Below are 23,194 nucleotides of genomic sequence, written 5' to 3'. Positions count from 1 at the left end.
CGCAGCATGGGGGATGGAGCACGTTTGGGAGTGCGCAGCATGGGGGATGGAGCACTTTTGGGAGTGCGCAGCATGGGGGATGGAGCACGATGGGGAGTGCGCAGCATGGGGGATGGAGCACAATGGGGAGTGCGCAGCATGGGGATGGAGCACGTTTGGGAGTGCGCAGCATGGGTGATGGAGCACGATGGAGAATGCACAGCATGAGCGATGGAGCACGATGGGGAGTGCGCAGCTTGGGGGATGGAACACAATGGGGAGTGTGCAGCATGGGGGATGGAGCACGATGGGGGGTGCGCAGCATGGGGGATGGAGCACGATGGGGAGTGCGCAGCATGGGGGATGGAGCACGATGGGGGGTGCGCAGCATGGGGGATGGAGCACGATGGGGGGTGCGCAGCATGGGGGATGGAGCACGATGTGGGGTGCGCAGCATGGGGGATGGAGCACGATGGGGGGTGCGCAGCATGGGGGATGGAGCACAATGGGGGGTGCGCAGCATGGGGGATAGAGCACGATTGGGGGTGCGCAGCATGGGGGATGGAGCACGATGGCGGGTGCACAACTCCCCCCAAAACACACACACACACCGCCACACACGCACTGCACAACACACCACACACACACTGGGAACCACAAACACTGCCCTACACAGACACCCACACACACAGACAACGCCGCACACACACAACACCCAACACACAAACACCGCGGCACACACAAATATACCTCCCACCAAAACACACACACACACCCTACACCCACACAAACCGTGCAACACACACACACAACGCTACAGACACACAGCGCTCCACAAACAACGCAACACACACAATGCAACACACAAACAACACCGCTCTCACCCCCCGCCACACCCAGACAACACCCAGAACAGCGCCCTACACAAACACTGGCAACTACACACAACAACATCTATATATATATATATATATATATATACTAGAATTTACGTATTGTGTAGTTCATGTATGATTTTTGTTATATATATAGATGTTGCTGTGTGTACTTACCAAGTGTTTGTGTAGGGCGCTGTACATGTTCTGGGTGTGGCGGGGGGTGAGAGCGGTGTTGTATGTGTGTTGTGTGTGTTGCGTTGTTTGTGGAGCGCTGTGTGTCTGTAGCGTTGTGTGTGTGTGTGTTGCGCGGTTTGTGTGTGTGTGGTGTGTTTTGGGGGGAGGTATGTTTTGTGCAATGTGTGTGTTGTGCGGTATGTGCGTATATTTATGTATGCCGCGGTGTTTGTGTGTTGGGTGTTGTGTGTGTGCAGCGTTGTCTGTGTGTGTGGGTGTCTGTGTAGGGCGGTGTTTGTGGTTCCCAGTGTGTGTGTGTGTTGTGCAGTGCGCGTGTGTGTGTGTTGGGGGGTGCACCTCCCATCGTGCGCCATCCCCCATGCTTCGCACTCCCCATCGTGCTCCATCCGCCATGCTGCGCACTCCCAAACGTGGTCCATCCGCCATGCTGCGCACTCCCAAACGTGCTCCATCCGCCATACTGCGCACTCCCCATCGTGCTGCATCCCCCATGCTGCGCACTACCAAATGTGCTCCATCCGCCATGCTGCGCGCTCCCAAACGTGCTCCATCCACCATGCTGCGCACTCCCCATCGTGCTCCATCCGCCATGCTGCGCACTCCCAAACGTGCTCCAACCGCCATGCTGCGCACTCCCAAATGTGCTCCATCCGCCATGCTGCGCACCCCCCATCGTGCTCCATCCGCCATGCTGCGCACTCCCAAACGTGCTCCATCCGCCATGCTGCGCACTCCCAAACGTGCTCCATCCACCATGCTGCGCACTCCCAAACGTGCTCCATCCGCCATGCTGCACACTCCCAAACGTGCTCCATCCGCCATACTGCGCACTCCCAAACGTGCTCCATCCGCCATACTGCGCACTCCCCATCGTGCACCATCCGCCATGCTGCGCACCCCCCATCGAGCTCCATCCGCCATGCTGCGCACTCCCAAACGTGCTCCATCCGCCATGCTGCGCACTCCCAAACATGCTCCATCCGCCATGCTGCGCACTCCCAAACGTGCTCCATCCGCCATGCTGCGCACTCCCAAACGTGGTCCATCCGCCATGCTGCGCACTCCCAAACGTGGTCCATCCGCTATGCTGCGCACTCCCAAACGTGCTCCATCCGCCATGCTGCGCACTCCCAAACGTGCTCCATCCGCCATGCTGCGCACTCCCAAACATGCTCCATCCGCCATACTGCGCACTCCCAAACGTGCTCCATCCGCCATGCTGCGCACCCCCAAACGTGCTCCATCCCCCATGCTGTGCACTCCCAAACGTGCTCCATCCCCCATGCTGCGCACTCCCCATCGTGCTCCATCCCCCATGCTGCGCACCCTCCATCGTGCTCCATCCCCCATGCTGCACCAGCATCAGCCTCTCTGCCCGCAGCATCAGCCTCTCTGCCCGCAGCATCAGCCTCTCTCCTCCCAGCATCAGCCTCTCTCCTCCCAGCATCAGCCTTTTCTGTCCCTAGCATCAGCCTTTCTCCTCCCAGCCTACCCCAGCCTCAGCCTCCCCCAGCATCAGCCTCTCTTCTCTCAGCCTCCCCCTCCCAGCCTTCCCCAGGATCAGCCTCTCTCCTCCCACCATCAGCCTCTCTCCTCCCAGCATCAGCCTCTCTTCTCTCAGCCTCCCCCTCCCAGCCTTCCCCACGATCAGCCTCTCTCCTGCCAGCATCAGCCTCTCTCCTCCCAGCATCAGCCTCTCTTCTCTCATCCTCCCCCTCCCAGCCTTCCCCAGGATCAGCCTCTCTCCTCCCAGCATCAGCCTCTCTCCTCCCAGCATCAGCCTCTCTCCTCCCAGCATCAGCCTTTTCTGTCCCTAGCATCAGCCTCTCTCCTCCCAGCCTACCCCAGCCTCCCCCAGCATCAGCCTCTCTTCTCTCAGCCTCCCCCTCCCAGCCTTCCCCAGGATCAGCCTCTCTTCTCCCACCATCAGCCTCTCTCCTCCCAGCATCAGCCTCTCTTCTCTCAGCCTCCCCCTCCCAGCCTTCCCCACGATCAGCCTCTCTCCTCCCAGCATCAGCCTCTCTCCTCCCAGCATCAGCCTCTCTTCTCTCAGCCTCCCCCTCCCAGCCTTCCCCAGGATCAGCCTCTCTCCTCCCAGCATCAGCCTCTCTCCTCCCAGCATCAGCCTCTCTCCTCCCAGCGTCAGCCTCTCTCCTCCCAGCATCAGCCTTTTCTGTCTCTAGCATCAGCCTCTCTCCTCCCAGCCTACCCCAGCCTCCCCCAGCATCAGCCTCTCTTCTCTCAGCCTCCCCCTCCCAGCCTTCCCCAGGATCAGCCTCTCTCCTCCCAGCATCAGCCTCTCTCCTCCCAGCATCAGCCTCTCTCCTCCCAGCATCAGCCTCTCTCCTCCCAGCATCAGCCTTTTCTGTCCCCAGCATCAGCCTCTCTCCTCCAGGCCTACCCCAGCCTCAGCCTCCCCCAGCATCAGCCTCTCTTCTCTCAGCCTCCTCGTCCCAGCCTTCCCCAGAATCAGCCTCTCTCCTCCCAGCCTCCTCCAGCACGCCGTGCTCCTCTGCCGACACAGATCCGATCGCACACACACACACACACACACACACCCGATCGCATACACTCACACACACCCGATCGCATACACTCACACACACCCGATCGCATACACTCACGCACACACACATTGACGATATTGCACATACGCGCTCACACTCACAACATCCGGAGATACCACATGCTCCTGGCCATGTGATCCTCCGGCAGGTCCTGGAAGTTCACTCCACAGTATCGCTGCCGAGAAGCAAGCGATATCCCAGGATGTTGTGAGTGTGTGGATGCGATGTGATGTGTGTGTGAGAGTGAGTGTGATCTGATGTGCGTGTGTGTATGTTTCGCCGCTGCAGGACCTTGATGCGCTGGTAACTATGCTACCATGGCTACCAGCGTATCCCGTCCCCCGCTCGCACGGGAGCCCACACCAGCATACGGCGGCAACCCCAGCAATGCGAGGATATGTGTCGGCTGGTTTGGCGGCGTATGCTGATGTGGGCTCCCGGGGGTACAGTACTCACCTGGGAGTCGTGGCTCCGTGTCGGTTAGTTCGGGGAATGCGTGCGGGGGCGGGGCCAGAGCGAGCGTGCATTGCGTGAGGGGGGCGGGGCGTGGGCGAGTTGCCTGGGCGAGCGGCCAATCCGTGGGGGGGCGGGGCCATGGCGAGCCCAGCGGCCAATCAGCTTTGTGTCACCGTAAGGACACAATTTTGGAGCAAGACAGACAGACAGACAGACAGAATAAGGCAATTATATATATAGATAACAAAAATCATACATTAACTACACAATACGTAAATTCTAAAATACCCGATGCGTAGAATCGGGCCACCTTCTAGTAGTATATAATGCTTTAGGACATGATTGTTGTTCTGTATGATGAATGGAGGGAGTGGGGAGAGGCCACACTTTTTTCCCCTTAACTTTATTTGTGGATATTCCTGCAGCCAATTCCGGTGCAGAAAACATCCACAAAATTGAGACACAAGGGCTTTGGTTGCCTGTCACATGTCTCTCTGCATATAAAATGAGGACATGCAGCGTCAGTACCATTTTGTGAATGTTAAAGCTTAGGGAAGGTGCTGTCACTGCTGCTTCTACACAGCTTAGATAGGGGTTTGAGCATAGATAGTTGAAGTAGATAGAAGAGCAATAGTGTAGAATATGGACGTGCGGTGTAGAGAAAGGTATGTGCCACAAATTGGCATTTCATAATAGAAATAGGGATTGCTACTTGTGACTGCCTGGTAAGCGATGCAATTGAAGGATCTAAATAGGTATTTACTATTGCTACCTTTTAGTGGCTGCTAAAAATTTGCCAGTGAACCATTTCATTAGGTGTTGCTACTTTTTAGAGCCTGCAAAAAATTTGCCTGTAAATCATCTCAATAGGTATTGCTAACTTTTTGTGGCTGCTAAAAATTTGGCTGTGAACCATCCCAACAGGTATTGGTACTTTTTAGTGCCTGGAAAACATTTGCCAGTGAATCATCTCAATAGGTATTGCTACTTTTCAGTGGCTGCCAAAAATTTGCCACTTTGCCACTTCAACTTGGAAATAAGGGCAGAAAAAGCATGTGCTAGAGTGGATGGCAAGCACTGCATCAAGTGGCCTCTCCTCCTCTTCATGCACCTTAATATCACCCACAGTTCATTCCTCAGAGGTGCCACCTCAATTACACTTGTTCCCCTCCATGTTAAAACTGTCCAACCATTCAACTGACCGTGGGAAACTGCACATGGGCGAGTCCGAAGAGTTGTTCACACATTCAATCCCATGGGCATCAGGGGTCTGCTTGAAAGATTCACATACTGAAGAGGAGGAAAGCATCTGCACTAATGCCCAAAATATTTGTCAGTTCCGAGCAGGATTCAGACCCTTGCCAACAGAGTTTAACCCCTTGGGGTGGAGGTGATGATGTTGAGACTCAGATACCTGAGTCACAAGTGTATTGTACTGTGATGTCAGGTCAAGAAGAAGAGGAGGGTGACTTTCAGGGTGAGGAGTGGGATAGCAGAGAGGATGACATTATAGATCCCACTTGGTGTGAACCCAGAGGCACGCAACTGTGTAGCTCAGCAGAGGAGGTGGAGGCGGAAGAAGACGAGGTGCCTCCTGCACAGACACGGAGTGATGCAACCAGGACAACAACTGCATCCTCAGCCACAACTTGAAGGTTGAACTAGATGGACCTAGGTCTTTTTTCAACCTAAGTAACTATGTAACTATGTAACTTTGGCTGTATCCAGGTCTACATTTTGCATAGGTAGTAAAGGTTACCTTGCCTGGGACTTTTTTGATACTGTAATGGTTGAACCAACTCACTTTCTCTGCAAACTTTGTAAAAAACAACTCAGTAGAGGTAGAAATGCAAATAATTTGTCTACTACATGCATGAACTGTCACATGACCAACCAACATGTGTTAGTCTGGGAATCTTACTGTGCTAAAATGCGGCCTAGTGGGCATAGCCAACCCCCCCATGCTCCATCAACCACTTTCTTGCTTCTTCCTCCTCCGACACCCTTGAAACTGTTCACACCCAGGTCTCCACCCTCAAAACCTCCCCTTGTTTACCAACTACAGTTGGGGTAAGTGAGAGTCTGTCAGTTCTTACAGAAGTGAACATGCCTGTGGATATTGACCAATCTCACACCACGTTTTGCAATCCATCATAACATCTCTGCCTGCACCACTCTCACAGTCCAACAGTTTGATCTGTACACTCTACTCTGCCATCTCTCAGCACACCAGCCAGCCACAGTTCTGGTAATGGAAAAGATTATTTCCTCTTACACATGACAAAGCTAAGAGCTTGAACCTCACCATATCAAATCTATTGGCCACGGAAATGCTGCCTTTCCGGCTGGTGGATACAGACGGTTTTTGAAACCTGATAGCCATTGCAGTCCTTCAGTATCACTTGCCCAGTTGCCATTAGATCTCTAATAAGGCTGTGCCTGTGCTACACCATCATGTCGCAGACAAAATTACCTTTTTTTTTTAATAACTCTGTGTCTCCCAGGGTGCATTTTAGGGTGCATTTCACAACTAACACCCGGACAAGCAACCATGGCCAGCGGTGTTACATCTTGCTGACTGGGCACTGGGTTAATCTGGTGGCTGTGGGAGCAGGTGGGGAAGGGGCTGCTTCCCAACTCTTGAAATCTTCAAGGCTTGTGGGACCAACTTCCAGATCTACTGCTTTCTCCACTTCCTCTACGGCAGGGGTCTCAAACTCGGCTGGGTGTATGGGCCGCACAGAGGAAAAAAAATAATTTGGGGGGCCGCATTCTTTTCAGGACAAAGTGACATTTTTATTGGTACCATATATAATATATTTTATTTTTTTACACACCTTGGGATCACTGATTTTGAACATTTTCACTTGTTCATTATAGCAAACGTGCACATTCTTTGTTTAAATATAAACCTTTTTTTTTTTACATTTTATTCCTTTCTTGTAACTAATAGTCTTACAATTAGCACTATATAGAAATTTTGACAAACATCTTTTAGTAATGTTCCCCATATTGTTGTAACGTGCCCATCCTTGTCCCCTTGTAGTATTGTGCCCCATCCCACAGTAATGTGCCCATCCTTGTCCCCTTGAAGTATTGTACCCCATCCTAGTCCCCATCCTACAGTAATGTGCTCATCCTTGTCCCCATCCTAAAGTAATGTTCCCCATCCTTGTCCCCATTTTGTAGTAATGTGTTCATCCTTGTCCCCACGTTATAGTAATGTGTTCATCCTTGTCCCCATCCTATAGTAATGTCCCCAATCTATAGTCATGTGCCCATCCTAGTCCCTATCCTATAGTAATGTGCCCACCTTGTCCCCATCCTGTAGTAATGTCCCCATCCTATAGTACTGTGCCCAACTTGTCCCCATCCTATAGTAATGTCCCCAGCCTTGTCCCCATTCTATAGTCATGTGCCCATCCTAGTCCCCATTTTATACGCTGGCAGGAAACTAGCCAGGTCTTTCACCGGGAAGGAACAACCACGGGAAGGGCAGTCTCCAGTCAAGGAGACCACCTATGCCAAACATGGTATCCATCCACAGACAGCCGTTTCGGGGTATTTGCCCCTCATCAGTGTGGAGTAGGAATCTGGCTAGTGGGACATTGCCTAGTAAAGACTATGTGAGCAAGGATGGTTGACCTTAGGGAGATCAACATCCACCACTGCGGAGACACCATCACGTGTTTCTCAACGCAGTGATTCTAGAGCAATGCCCCCTGGGAAATATTCAAAGCAAGAAGGCCTGCGGAGACACCATCACATGTTTCTCAACGCTGGAAGGAAACTAGCCAGGTCTTTCACCGGGAAGGAACAACCACGGGAAGGGCAGTCTCCAGTCAAGGAGACCACCTATGCCAAACATGGTATCCATCCACAGACAGCCGTTTCGGGGTATTTGCCCCTCATCAGTGTGGAGTAGGAATCTGGCTAGTGGGACATTGCCTAGTAAAGACTATGTGAGCAAGGATGGTTGACCTTAGGGAGATCAACATCCACCACTGCGGAGACACCATCACGTGTTTCTCAACGCAGTGATTCTAGAGCAATGCCCCCTGGGAAATATTCAAAGCAAGAAGGCCTGCGGAGACACCATCACATGTTTCTCAACGCTGGCAGGAAACTAGCCAGGTCTTTCACCGGGAAGGAACAACCACGGGAAGGGCAGTCTCCAGTCAAGGAGACCACCTATGCCAAACATGGTATCCATCCACAGACAGCCGTTTCGGGGTATTTGCCCCTCATCAGTGTGGAGTAGGAATCTGGCTAGTGGGACATTGCCTAGTAAAGACTATGTGAGCAAGGATGGTTGACCTTAGGGAGATCAACATCCACCACTGCGGAGACACCATCACGTGTTTCTCAACGCAGTGATTCTAGAGCAATGCCCCCTGGGAAATATTCAAAGCAAGAAGGCCTGCGGAGACACCATCACATGTTTCTCAACGCTGGCAGGAAACTAGCCAGGTCTTTCACCGGGAAGGAACAACCACGGGAAGGGCAGTCTCCAGTCAAGGAGACCACCTATGCCAAACATGGTATCCATCCACAGACAGCCGTTTCGGGGTATTTGCCCCTCATCAGTGTGGAGTAGGAATCTGGCTAGTGGGACATTGCCTAGTAAAGACTATGTGAGCAAGGATGGTTGACCTTAGGGAGATCAACATCCACCACTGCGGAGACACCATCACGTGTTTCTCAACGCAGTGATTCTAGAGCAATGCCCCCTGGGAAATATTCAAAGCAAGAAGGCCTGCGGAGACACCATCACATGTTTCTCAACGCTGGCAGGAAACTAGCCAGGTCTTTCACCGGGAAGGAACAACCACGGGAAGGGCAGTCTCCAGTCAAGGAGACCACCTATGCCAAACATGGTATCCATCCACAGACAGCCGTTTCGGGGTATTTGCCCCTCATCAGTGTGGAGTAGGAATCTGGCTAGTGGGACATTGCCTAGTAAAGACTATGTGAGCAAGGATGGTTGACCTTAGGGAGATCAACATCCACCACTGCGGAGACACCATCACGTGTTTCTCAACGCAGTGATTCTAGAGCAATGCCCCCTGGGAAATATTCAAAGCAAGAAGGCCTGCGGAGACACCATCACATGTTTCTCAACGCTGGCAGGAAACTAGCCAGGTCTTTCACCGGGAAGGAACAACCACGGGAAGGGCAGTCTCCAGTCAAGGAGACCACCTATGCCAAACATGGTATCCATCCACAGACAGCCGTTTCGGGGTATTTGCCCCTCATCAGTGTGGAGTAGGAATCTGGCTAGTGGGACATTGCCTAGTAAAGACTATGTGAGCAAGGATGGTTGACCTTAGGGAGATCAACATCCACCACTGCGGAGACACCATCACGTGTTTCTCAACGCAGTGATTCTAGAGCAATGCCCCCTGGGAAATATTCAAAGCAAGAAGGCCTGCGGAGACACCATCACATGTTTCTCAACGCTGGCAGGAAACTAGCCAGGTCTTTCACCGGGAAGGAACAACCACGGGAAGGGCAGTCTCCAGTCAAGGAGACCACCTATGCCAAACATGGTATCCATCCACAGACAGCCGTTTCGGGGTATTTGCCCCTCATCAGTGTGGAGTAGGAATCTGGCTAGTGGGACATTGCCTAGTAAAGACTATGTGAGCAAGGATGGTTGACCTTAGGGAGATCAACATCCACCACTGCGGAGACACCATCACGTGTTTCTCAACGCAGTGATTCTAGAGCAATGCCCCCTGGGAAATATTCAAAGCAAGAAGGCCTGCGGAGACACCATCACATGTTTCTCAACGCTGGCAGGAAACTAGCCAGGTCTTTCACCGGGAAGGAACAACCACGGGAAGGGCAGTCTCCAGTCAAGGAGACCACCTATGCCAAACATGGTATCCATCCACAGACAGCCGTTTCGGGGTATTTGCCCCTCATCAGTGTGGAGTAGGAATCTGGCTAGTGGGACATTGCCTAGTAAAGACTATGTGAGCAAGGATGGTTGACCTTAGGGAGATCAACATCCACCACTGCGGAGACACCATCACGTGTTTCTCAACGCAGTGATTCTAGAGCAATGCCCCCTGGGAAATATTCAAAGCAAGAAGGCCTGCGGAGACACCATCACATGTTTCTCAACGCTGGCAGGAAACTAGCCAGGTCTTTCACCGGGAAGGAACAACCACGGGAAGGGCAGTCTCCAGTCAAGGAGACCACCTATGCCAAACATGGTATCCATCCACAGTGGTGGACACGTGATGGTGTCTCCGCAGTGGTGGATGTTGATCTCCCTAAGGTCAACCATCCTTGCTCACATAGTCTTTACTAGGCAATGTCCCACTAGCCAGATTCCTACTCCACACTGATGAGGGGCAAATACCCCGAAACGGCTGTCTGTGGATGGATACCATGTTTGGCATAGGTGGTCTCCTTGACTGGAGACTGCCCTTCCCGTGGTTGTTCCTTCCCGGTGAAAGACCTGGCTAGTTTCCTGCCAGCGTTGAGAAACATGTGATGGTGTCTCCGCAGGCCTTCTTGCTTTGAATATTTCCCAGGGGGCATTGCTCTAGAATCACTGCGTTGAGAAACACGTGATGGTGTCTCCGCAGTGGTGGATGTTGATCTCCCTAAGGTCAACCATCCTTGCTCACATAGTCTTTACTAGGCAATGTCCCACTAGCCAGATTCCTACTCCACACTGATGAGGGGCAAATACCCCGAAACGGCTGTCTGTGGATGGATACCATGTTTGGCATAGGTGGTCTCCTTGACTGGAGACTGCCCTTCCCGTGGTTGTTCCTTCCCGGTGAAAGACCTGGCTAGTTTCCTGCCAGCGTTGAGAAACATGTGATGGTGTCTCCGCAGGCCTTCTTGCTTTGAATATTTCCCAGGGGGCATTGCTCTAGAATCACTGCGTTGAGAAACACGTGATGGTGTCTCCGCAGTGGTGGATGTTGATCTCCCTAAGGTCAACCATCCTTGCTCACATAGTCTTTACTAGGCAATGTCCCACTAGCCAGATTCCTACTCCACAGTGATGAGGGGCAAATACCCCGAAACGGCTGTCTGTGGATGGATACCATGTTTGGCATAGGTGGTCTCCTTGACTGGAGACTGCCCTTCCCGTGGTTGTTCCTTCCCGGTGAAAGACCTGGCTAGTTTCCTGCCAGCGTTGAGAAACATGTGATGGTGTCTCCGCAGGCCTTCTTGCTTTGAATATTTCCCAGGGGGCATTGCTCTAGAATCACTGCGTTGAGAAACACGTGATGGTGTCTCCGCAGTGGTGGATGTTGATCTCCCTAAGGTCAACCATCCTTGCTCACATAGTCTTTACTAGGCAATGTCCCACTAGCCAGATTCCTACTCCACACTGATGAGGGGCAAATACCCCGAAACGGCTGTCTGTGGATGGATACCATGTTTGGCATAGGTGGTCTCCTTGACTGGAGACTGCCCTTCCCGGTGAAAGACCTGGCTAGTTTCCTGCCAGCGTTGAGAAACATGTGATGGTGTCTCCGCAGGCCTTCTTGCTTTGAATATTTCCCAGGGGGCATTGCTCTAGAATCACTGCGTTGAGAAACATGTGATGGTGTCTCCGCAGTGGTGGATGTTGATCTCCCTAAGGTCAACCATCCTTGCTCACATAGTCTTTACTAGGCAATGTCCCACTAGCCAGATTCCTACTCCACACTGATGAGGGGCAAATACCCCGAAACGGCTGTCTGTGGATGGATACCATGTTTGGCATAGGTGGTCTCCTTGACTGGAGACTGCCCTTCCTGTGGTTGTTCCTTCCCGGTGAAAGACCTGGCTAGTTTCCTGCCAGCGTTGAGAAACATGTGATGGTGTCTCCGCAGGCCTTCTTGCTTTGAATATTTCCCAGGGGGCATTGCTCTAGAATCACTGCGTTGAGAAACACGTGATGGTGTCTCCGCAGTGGTGGATGTTGATCTCCCTAAGGTCAACCATCCTTGCTCACATAGTCCCCATTTTATAGTCATTTGCCCATCCTAGTCCCTATTCTATAATCATGTGCCCATCCTAGTCCCCATTCTATAGTCATGTGCCCATCCTAGTCCCCATTCTATAGTAATGTGCCCATCCTAGTCCCCATCCTATAGTAATGTCCCCATCCTATAGTAATAATGTCCCCATCCAAAAGTATTGTGCCCATCCTTGTAATGTCCCAATCCTATAGTAATGTCCCCAGACTATAGTAATGTCCCCAGCCTTGTCCCCATCTCATAGTAATGTGCGCACTTTGTCCCCATTCTGTAGTAATGGGTCAGCAGCTCCCCTCACTTTCCACAGACGCCGGAGTGAAGCTGAGGGGAGTGGTCTGCGGCCCCAGATCCACAGTGATTGGAGAGATCGGTCACAAGGCCGGTCTCTTCAATCAGAGCTGGGGGCGGGTGAAACACAGGTCATCCAGCTCCAGCCAATGATCAGGGCTACAGCTGCACTGATCTTGGCTGGATTTCATTGTTTCAGCGATTTTCAATGGCTGAAACATTAGTGGCTGTGATTGGCTGAACGGCGTTCGTCAGCCAATCACAGCCTCCGTAGGTCCGGGGAGGAGACACCACCCCTCCTGAGGTCCCCTCTTCCCCGAATCTAGATATTTGCAGCGATCGTAGTCACCGGGGCTGCGATTTCGCCATGACGTACTGGGTACGTCATGGGTCCCTTAAGTACCAGGGAGCCATAAGGGGTTAACGTCCAACACACACACACACACACACACCATTCTTCTCACCTGTCCCGCGCTCCCTCCGCTGCCTCACCTCTGCTTCGTGCGGCCCCCAGGCCCGTGCCCCCTGGTCACTATCGCGGCAGCTGCAGTGTCACTGTCAGTGATTTATGTGAAATGATTGTTTTGCCGGCGCGAGAGCGCAGCGCCATCAACACATTCATCTGCCATAAAGTGCAACAGTGGCTGCGGCCCCTGCACCGGCCGCGATAGTGACCAGGGGCACAGGCCTGGGGGCCGCACGAACTACCCTGAGGGGCCGCATGTGGCCCGCGGGACGCGTGTTTGAGACCCCTGCTCTAGGGCCTCCACTTTCACCCTCAACCTCTCTCAATGTTACATGCATTTCAACAGTGCAGAGAGAATCCCCCCACCTTCATAGAGCTCAGTCAGGGCTCTACGCAATCAGGCAGTGCTGAAAGTAATATGTATTGGAGAACACAGTCAGAAGCTGCAGAGTTGTGGACCGCTATCCAGGCCGAGTTTGATCAATAACTGTCCCCACTGAACCTGGAGCCAGGGAGAAGCTGTGTGTGTTAATGGTGCAAACCTGGAGGCTCTACACCTGGGCAACATCACACATGTGCCTTGCACGGCTCATATCCTCAGCCTGATTGTACACCAATTTCTAGGCCACTATCCTGGCCTGGATGCCCTGCTGCAGAAGGTACGGTCGCTGTGTGCTCACTTTGCCATTCGAACCCTGCAGCTAAACGATTTGCATTGCTACAAAGGTCTTTTGGCCTATTGGTTAATCGGTTGATATGTAATATGCCGACATGGAGGAATTCCACTCTGCACATGTTGTAGCAACTGTGGCAGCAGCAGCTGGGACACTGCAGTCCAGATGTGGGGCAAATCATGATTGAGTGGGCACAGATGAAGGACCTCCTACACAGTTTTGAAATGGCTACAAAGATGGTTAGCACTGACTATGCCATCATCAGCATCACTATTCCAGTCATCTACATGTTGGAGCACACTTTGAATAGTCTGCGGGAGGAGGTTGTGGTCCCAGAGGAAGAGGCGGAAGCAGAGGTGGATGAGGAAGGGATACCATTTCCTGTAAGGTCCAGACAGTCGTCGCACAGGCTGGTGTCACACAAGGGTAGAGTCCATCGATCGAGGCAGGCTCATGCTAACAGACAAACTGGTAGTGAAGGTGCAGGAGCCAAAGAACAAGTGAAGGAGGAAGAGGTGATGGGTGCATAAAACTCAGGAGATGAAGAAGATATTGATTCCGTCTCTGTTGTCCATGGTTATTGGGAGGGGATGGAGAAGGCAAGTTTAAGAATTACCCCGCCACCAACACAACATGGACTTGGACCTCATGGAAGCGTTTGACACATAAGCTGCTTTTTGATGCACTATCTGCAAAATGATGTCTGTATTGTTAGGATTAGAAATAGTGCTGACTACTGGGTTGCCACTGTGGCGCCCTGGACAAGCCAGGTCGTCACAGAATTACACCAACACACCCCACACCCCGGCTAGGCACACCGAAGCCAAACACAAATCCTTGTTGCCTTCCTCCAGGGGCTGATGTCCACACCAGGGGGTGGGCCAGGCGGTTGGTCCCGCCCACCGAGGAGTTCACAGTTCTGGAGGCGGGAAAAGGAGGAAGTTCAGTCCAGGAGGTTGAAGAGTGTGGCTCGGGCACAAACAGCAAGGTTGGCAGATGGTGGTGACCGTCTGCAGAAGAGGCTAATTGGAGCAAACCGTAAGGACCGTGGACGGGCGGTGGCCCGGCGGTACCGGATCGGGGAGCAAAGAGAAGCCAGCACCATTCGGCAGGGTCTACGGACCCCGACCAGGCTAGGAGTCGCCGTAAAACAGGTCAAATCCGTTAGCGAAGGGAACCTCCGGGGTTTCCCAGCAGTCAATACCCGATTGAAGGCGACAGCTCAAACCGAAAAGGGAAACACAGTCACCGCCAAGGCTACAGTTCCCAGGGCCAGAGCCTGCGGGCAAAAGGGGCTCCTTCAGCACCCATCCAAGCTGGGGAGCGGGTTACCGATGGGAAGCCATTGGAACCGTATACACTACACAGGTGCAGGGAAAGGCAGTCACCATCAACCTGCCGGGAGGAGAAACACCGCAGCCGTCTGTGGGACCCGTCCATCCAGCTGTTTGTTTTACCGGAGACTTTGTATTCGTCATTGGCTGAGTGAGTACCACCGTGCCGTGCGGCACAGCGCTGCCCCCGCGACCCTGCACCTCACTAGGCCCCGTAGCCCACCTGCCATCAATCATCCCTACCCCATCACCGGGCCCCGGGACAACCAACCCCCTACCCACGGAGGGGAGAACCAACATCCAAGCTGCTCCCTGTCACCGCTCCCGGGATCCCCGTCCAGAGCAGCGGTGGTGTCACCAACCTCACCACAACCGTGGGTGGCGTCACGGACAATATCCCTAAACCAATCCACCCCCCTTTCACTCACGGGCGAGGAACGCCGCTCGAGTCCCCGGGATGCGGCCCACCGCTCGAGCCACCACCGAGCAGCAGCAGCCGGACCCGAGCAGTGGGTGAGCGCAGTGTCCCCTCCTCCGCCTGCGACACCACTCTGTTAGATTTACGGTACAAGAGTAAATTTAGTAAGATGCTCCCTACCACCCCTGAAAGGGATGCACGGATGCTGGAGTTCCGAAACAAGCTCTTAGACCATCTTAACAGTAATTTTCCACAAGACAGCAGTGTGGCACAGTGTGCACTGCAGTTCTAGTATGTCAACCATGGGAACGTTGTGTCATCATGGCAGAAACATTAGCAGCAGTAGCATCAGTTCAAGTGGCAGAAGCAATTTCTGTTAGATTTGGCACACATTTTTTAGACCATTGCATGCACCAGCAGAACAGAGTAGAAGTCTGACACATAGTGAGCGACTGGAGAGGATGGTGCAGGAGTTTCTAGAGTTCATTATCAATGCCATAAGTGGGGGATTGGACCCTTTTGCATTTTGGTGGAAGTTTCGGCCGCCCTGCAGTTTGCGCTGCTGGGGGTGTATTGATGGATTAGCGCATCCGGCTGTCTCCTGAAAGTGTAGACCGCCTAACTTTCCTAAAGATGAACAAGTCATGGATGTCTAATTACTTTGTCACCCCCATCCCAGATTGTGCAGACTATGCAATGATGTATTGCCAGGAGTCTGGGAGTACCAACCTTACGCATGTCTGTCATCTTGCTGTCTCTTATGAAGGTAGAAATGCTGGTTCAGGCCTTGTTACAGGGCTTGTCTCATTCATCCATGTTGTAGCATTCGACTATTTGTAGTCTGTGCCAACTGTTGCCACTTTTACTCATGCACTGTCCTGCTGCTGTCTGTCTGAAATGTTTTTAAATATTAATACTGCAAGATGGGTCTCCAAGTTGTGTCTTGTCTGTACCGGCAGGGGTGTGGGAGCAAAATTTCTTATGTCAATAGTCTAGGAAGCTAATGGCTATGGCAAAACAGTGGAGCTACACTGTAAAACATACTTTTACTGTTTTGGAAGCTTTTTGACCCCCTAAAGATGTTTTCTCTGCTTTAGGTTTGGCCTCCCACTGAATCCAATGAGGTTCAAAAAGTTCGGTGAACATCGAGAAGTTTTCCAAACCGAACTTTGAAAGGTTCGCTCATCTCTAGTTAATAGCATTCTATGGCTGCCTGGCTGCTGCTCTGAGAACCCAATTATCAATAAGAAATGAACTTTACTCTTTATGGCAGCTTTCAGTCATAGAGGCACGGCTTCAGTCACCCCTCAGTATACAATGAGTAGAGTCTGTAACCACACCCTTGGCTCAGGAGTGTATCAGTATAGAGGCGGCTGTAAGTCAGTGCAAGGGGGAATAGTTACAGCCACCACTAATTATGTACTGAGCAGGAAACTAAAACTGCTCCAGCCACGCCTCTATGACTGAAAGCCGAAGGCTGCCGAGAGGTGCAAAGTTAATTTCCCCTCAGTAGCCAGGCTTTCAATGCGAGCGCCAGGTAGCTTTAGAACAATATTAACCTATAGAATAATCCTTTATATAGAGGTTAATGGTGTTTGGGGACATGACAAGTTGTCTTTAAAATGATGGTAAACTATAATACTATTGTTTCTATAACTGCAAAAAATTACTTAGGACATAATTAGTTATTGGAGACCCTTAGACATATTTTCTTCTTACTTCTTTCCTAATGTCTTTCCCAGAAGGAGAGTTGAGAAGAATGAAGTACAGTTAACCAGGCTTGTATAAAATGGTAATGCAGGGGCAGCAGTCTATGAAACGCTTCAATGTCCCCTGTGATTCTGGAGGTCAGCCAATATGCCACTGCATTATAGTGCATCCAACCAGGTAGCTGAATGGCAGACAGCTTTATTCTTTGATGGTTTCTTTGTCTCTAGACAACCTCTTTAACTATTTATACTTATTGTTTCTCTGATAAATTACTCCTATTACTTTTACTTCAGATCTTAAAATTGTCATTATTTTCCCAATTACTATACTTTATATATGGTAATTGTCAAAAAAGTATCTTGATTAAAGGGGTTGCTCACCTTTAGGGACATTTTTTTTATTATGTAAAAGAAACCTGTTACCTGGTGGATGCTGCACAAACCCCGACCAGTATGAATCAAAGCCTTGGTGCATGATTGCTGCCAGGTATATTATTTTCTGAAATGCTCTGAGAGAAAATATAAAGGTTCGATCGGGGACCATAGACAGAAATGAGACTAGATCGGCACCACCTGTAGCCATATCTTTGCAGCGCTGCTGCAGGTGATGGACAAGTATCTCCCTTGTGTACATAGGAAGAGATTTATCAATCACCTGCAGCAAGGCTGGGAAAAGCCGGCCAAGGGCTCTATTAACTATATTTTCTCTGAAATGTCAGAGCGTATGCAGCCAGACTCTAATACATGCTCCCTACAGTTTAGGCAGCATGAATCACATGACAGATTTCTTTGAACCCCTTCACGACATTTGACATAAGTTTACTTTATGGTTGGGAATGGGGGTGAAAAATGACAAAAAATGTACATCATAGTGATCATGCGGGCACGGGAGCTGTGCCCGCAAGAGTAACTTATAGCCTAGCTCAAGTTTTCACAGCCTGGGACACTGGCTGATTAATACCCTAAATGCCGCGGTCAATAGTGATCGCAGCATTTAGGCCGTGGGAGAGGGACTGTGCTTCCTCTCCCTCCAGATCGGGACACCTCAACGTGACTGAAGTTGTCATGATCACTTCTGGGTCAGCCAGCTACGGCAAGACTGCTAGACCACGCCAGGAGCATGGTTTAAGTGGCTTCTGTAAGTGCACAACTGACAGGTATAATGTATTGTAATGCAATAGCATTGCAATACATTATTCCAAAGATCAGAATAATAAAAGTTAATGTCCCATTTAAGGACTCAATAAAAAAAAATTTAAAAAAGAAAAAAAAGGAAAAAATTCTCAAAATAAATAATAAATGAAATGAAAAAAATATGATACCAATTAATATGTATATTTATGTAAAAATAAAAATAAACAAAAAAGTACACATATTTGGTATCAACGTGCCCAGAAAAACTGGACCTATAAAATATCACACTAATGAACCCCTTCAGTGAACACTGTAAAAAATTAAATAAAAAAAACTAGCAAAAACTGTCTTTTCGTCATAGAGATGACAAAAAAGTGGAATAAAACCCGATAAAAAAAAAATCATATGTAAATAAAAATAGTATAGCTGATTAACATCATCTTACCCTACGAAAAAACAAGCCATCATACATCTCCACTAGAAAAAAAATATGAAAGCTACAGCGCACAGAATACAGGAATGCAAAAACATTTTTTTTCTATAAAATTTGTTTTTATTGTGTAAAAGCAGCAAAACATAAAAAAATAATATAAATGTGATATCGCTGTATTCGTACTGACCTGAAGAATAAAGTTGTGAAGCAACACAGAGCTAACCCCTATACAGGGACTGTCCGGTCACCCCACCAGCGGGCCTAGGTGCACGGTTGCCGGAGCACTAAGCGGGATAAGGTCAGAGTCCTTTCCGGAAGCTGGAATGAGGAAGTCCCTGGGGACAAAGAGTTCCTGGTGCCAGGTGTGATGACGGTGCCCGGGTACCGGTGGCAGGTAGAGACGTCAGATGTGAGCAGAGTCCAACCGGTAGAGGAGGCAGAGGTCACCAGGTGAAGCTGAGGGTAGGAGGCAGGTTCAGACTGGAGAAGCTGGTGGCGTCTCAGCTGACAGTCCCCGTAGGACCACTCGGACAGGTTATGGTCAGGACCAGGTTTGCTTGGTAGAACTGGTTCTGTGGAAGACATAAAGTGAGAACGAGACACAGCAAAGGGGACCTGAACTCCTAGCTACAGAACTCGTAGAACAAGCGACGCCCTAGAGGAAGGAAGCTCCTAATATACCTGACCCTGACTGATGCAATATCCTGTTTAGGAGTGCTGGGTCTTTAAGAGGAGGTCAGTGACCGCACGCGCGCCCTAATGCGCATGCGCGATGCCCGGGTGCCGGAGGCCAGAGCAGGGAGCGGTGCCAAGGATGCAGGGGAGACAGACAGGGTGTCCTGGGTCGCAGAGGAGCGCCAGGAACGGGAGCCTGGAGGGTGCCGAGGAGGACGTGTGGCTGGAGGCAGGAGACCCGGGGACCGGAGCGGTGAGTGGGGAACGGCGTCGGGGCCCGGGGAGCGTGACAGTACCCCCCCATGCCCCCCTCCCCGCAACCGGGACAAGAAGGCACGAATCAGAGGAGTACCCACGTTCTCCCGGGGTTCCCAGGACCTGTCTTCGGGACCGTAACCCGCCCAGTCGACCAGGAAGTACTGCCTACCCCTGACGGTCTTCATGGCCGCGATATTTCTTACCGCATAGATGTCATCCTCAGCAATGGGTGCAGGATGAGTACCGGTGTCAGCGGAGAAAGGACCAAGGACCACAGGTTTCAGCAAGGAAACGTGGAAGGAGTTGGGTATCCGCATAGTGGTCGGAAGCTGCAGCTTATAGGAAACCTCATTAATCTTCCTGATGACCTTGAAGGGATCGATGTACCGCGGACCCAGCTTGTACGATGGTATCTTGAGTCAGACGTACTTGGAGGCAAGCCAGACCAGGTCCCCGGGAGAGAAGCGAGGAGGGTCAAGGCGTCTTTTGTCAGCAGGGGTTTTCATCCATGCAGCAGCGTGTCCCAGGGAGGTCTTGACAGAGGACCATATAGCGGAGAAGTCTCTGGCTAGGATGTCTGCAGCAGGTACATCGGAAGCAGGAGATACAGGCAACGCCACGGAAGGCTAGAGACCATAGACAACATGGAAGGGAGAGCTGGAGGTGGACTCGCTGACCTGGTGGTTATGTGAGAACTCAGCCCAAGGAAGAAGCGTAGACCAATTGTCCTGATGTACATTGACGTAGTGGCGTAAGAAGGAGGTCATGATCTGGTTGACTCGTTCCACTTGGCCGTTTGACTGAGGGTGGTAGGCAGAGGAGAAGTCCAGAGACACCCCCAGATGTTCGCAGAGGGCTCTCCAGAAGCGTGATGTGAACTGGGTTCCTCTGTCGGACATGATATGTACAGGAAAGCCGTGCAAGCGGAAGATGTGCTGTATGTAGGTGTCAGCGAGCTCTTGAGCAGAGGGCAATCCGGCCATAGGAACCAAATGAGCCATTTTTGAAAATCGATCCACCACGACCCAGATGACCGTATGGCCGGAGGACAAGGGCAAGTCCGTGACGAAGTCCATGGCAATGTGTTGCCACGGAACTGAAGGGATCGGTAGAGGCAGAAGACGACCATAGGGCAGGTGCTTAGGCGTCTTGTTCCGGGCACAGGAGGAACAGGCAGAAACAAAGGCGGTAACATCCTTCCGAACAGATGGCCACCAATAGTGGCGGACGATAGCGTCCCAGGTTTTCTTCTGACCGGCGTGTCCGGACACTTTTGAGGAATGTCCCCATTGGAGGACCTTGAGTCTGTATGTCTCCATGACATAGGTCTTCCCGGGGGGTATAGAGGCCAGAGAGACGGGAGCCACCGGGAGGAACTTGCTCTGGCAGACAATGGGCTGGGTAGGTTCTTCCTCTTGCTCCACCGGAACGAAGGACCGGGATAGGGCATCCGCCCGCACGTTCTTGTCCACGGACCGGAAGTGGATCTGGAAGTCAAACCGGGCAAAGAACAGAGACCACCGGGCTTGTCGTGGGTTCAGTCATTGAGCAGACCGCAGGTATTCCAGGTTCTTGTGATCAGTGTAAATGATCACCGGGTAAACTGCTCCCTCTAAGAGATAGCGCCATTCCTCCAACGCCATTTTGACGGCCAGGAGCTCTCGATCACCTATGGTGTAATTACGTTCAGGCGCCGAGAAGGTCTTGGAGAAGAATCCGCAGGTGACCAACTTCCCGGTGGAGGACTTCTGCAGAAGCACGGCCCCGGCCCTAGCGGAGGAGGCATCCACCTCCAGGGTGAATTGACGGTTCAACTCTGGTCGATGAAGAACGGGAGAGGAGGCAAAGGACCGCTTCAGGGAGCAGAAGGAGGCATCGGTCTCCGGTGACCAGACCTTTGGGTTGGCCCCGTTTTTGCAGAGTATGCTCATAGGTGAAGGGGTGACAGGATCACAATGTGAGGTGAGAGGACGCCGCTGCAGCCTCTCTCCCTGCCACTGATGCCAGTCCCGGACCTCCACTGCAGGCGTCCTGTCACCCCTTCACCTATGAGCATACTCTGCAAAAACGTGTGGAACCTTACCATTATTTGCAATCCTCCGGTTGTCCTCCGAGACCCGTATTTCCGTACTCTGACCAGTGATGCAACGACCTTGAGAAAGGCTTTATGCCGAAACGTTGGTGCTGTTGCTCTGGTTAGGTTCCTTTTGCAGTGTACTAGCCAATAAATTCACTTTTGCATAATTCTCCTCTCGTTTTCAATTTGAGTGCTGGGATTCTCTTTACTGGACGGGCTGGACTGACTGGAGGCAGTTCTCATGACAAGATGGGCCCCAGCGGATGATTTCTCCAGTACGCCAGCTGACCGTGGGTTCATGTACCCGTAACCAGGGTAAGCCCAGTAGAAGCGGATGAGACATGCGCGGAAGAACATAGACGGCAATGTCTTCGGTATGTAGCGCACCGATACGCAGTTTCACAGGTTTGGTGACAAACAGGACGGTGTCAGAAAGGGGTTCCCCATCCACAGAGGCTATCACAAGGGGTGTCTTCAGCGTTGTGACAGGTACCTGGTACTTGTCTACCGTGGCCTGGTGGATGAAGTTGCCTGCTGCCCCGGAATCGAGATATGCCTCTGCCGTGAAGCGAGTCTCCTCTGTTGTCACCTGGACAGTCCATGTAACGGGGTCTGAGAGCTTCCCGGTACCTACGGTGGCCTCTCCTACCAACCCTAGGCTTTGGGGTTTCCCGGTTTCTCTGGACAGACACGCACCAGGTCTGCGCCATCTCCGCAGCAGAAGCAGAGGCTTGGTGAGTCATTCCACTCGGATGACCGCAGCCGGTCAACTTGCATGGGCTCATGAGTGGAGGAGCCAGAGAGCGCAGGCGAAGAAGCGGTAGACTTCAGAGAAGGAGCAGGATGCTTTACTGGGCGTTTCTCACGGGACACCTCTTTGGAGCGTTCCTGAATGCGGAGGTCTATCCGGGTTGCGAGGGTGATCAGAGCATCCAAGGCGGAGGGGACATCGCGACCAGCCAGCTCGTCCTTAATACGACTGGTAAGCCCCTCCCAGAAGGCTGCGGTTAGGGCTTCGTTGTTTCACCCTAGTTCAGAGGCTAGGGTGCGAAACCGGATGGCATACTGTCCCACTGTCGAAGTCCCTTTGGCGTAGCCTGAGTAGCGAGGAAGCCGACGCGGAGGCGCGTCCTGGTTCGTCAAAGGTGGCCCGGAAGGCATGCAGGAAGTCACGGATGTTGTTGGTTACGAGATCTTCCTTCTCCCACAAGGGATTCATCCACGCCAGTGCCTCGCCCTCCAGGTGGGACATTATGAAGGCTACCTTGGCCTGGTCAGAAGCGAAGAGGCGTGGCAGCAGTTTGAAGTGGAGTGAGCATTTCAAGAACCCCCTGCAGGTCTTGGGATCCCCGGCGTACCGGGGCGGAGAAGCCAGTCGGAGTCTTGAGGTCTCGATGGCGGCTCCTACAGAGGTCGTGGATGTGGCTGGGGTTGATAGGGACGTGGCGGTTGCTTGCAGCGTGTTCAGGCGGGTGTTTACTGACGTCATGAAGGCCAGCATACGGGATTGGGTTTCGCGTTGACGGACCAGCTCCTGCTGCAATCCGGCCAACTGAGCCGCTAAAGCTTCGGCGGGATCCATGGCCTGTTCTATCTGTTACGCCTGGGTGGTGGATCCTCTGGGCCGTGCACCGGACTCCCCCAGTGAAGCAACACAGA

This window comes from Anomaloglossus baeobatrachus, chromosome 1 (genome assembly GCF_048569485.1).
Source record: "Anomaloglossus baeobatrachus isolate aAnoBae1 chromosome 1, aAnoBae1.hap1, whole genome shotgun sequence".
Taxonomy (NCBI): Eukaryota; Metazoa; Chordata; class Amphibia; order Anura; family Aromobatidae; genus Anomaloglossus; species Anomaloglossus baeobatrachus.
This window is presented reverse-complemented; position numbering follows the sequence as displayed.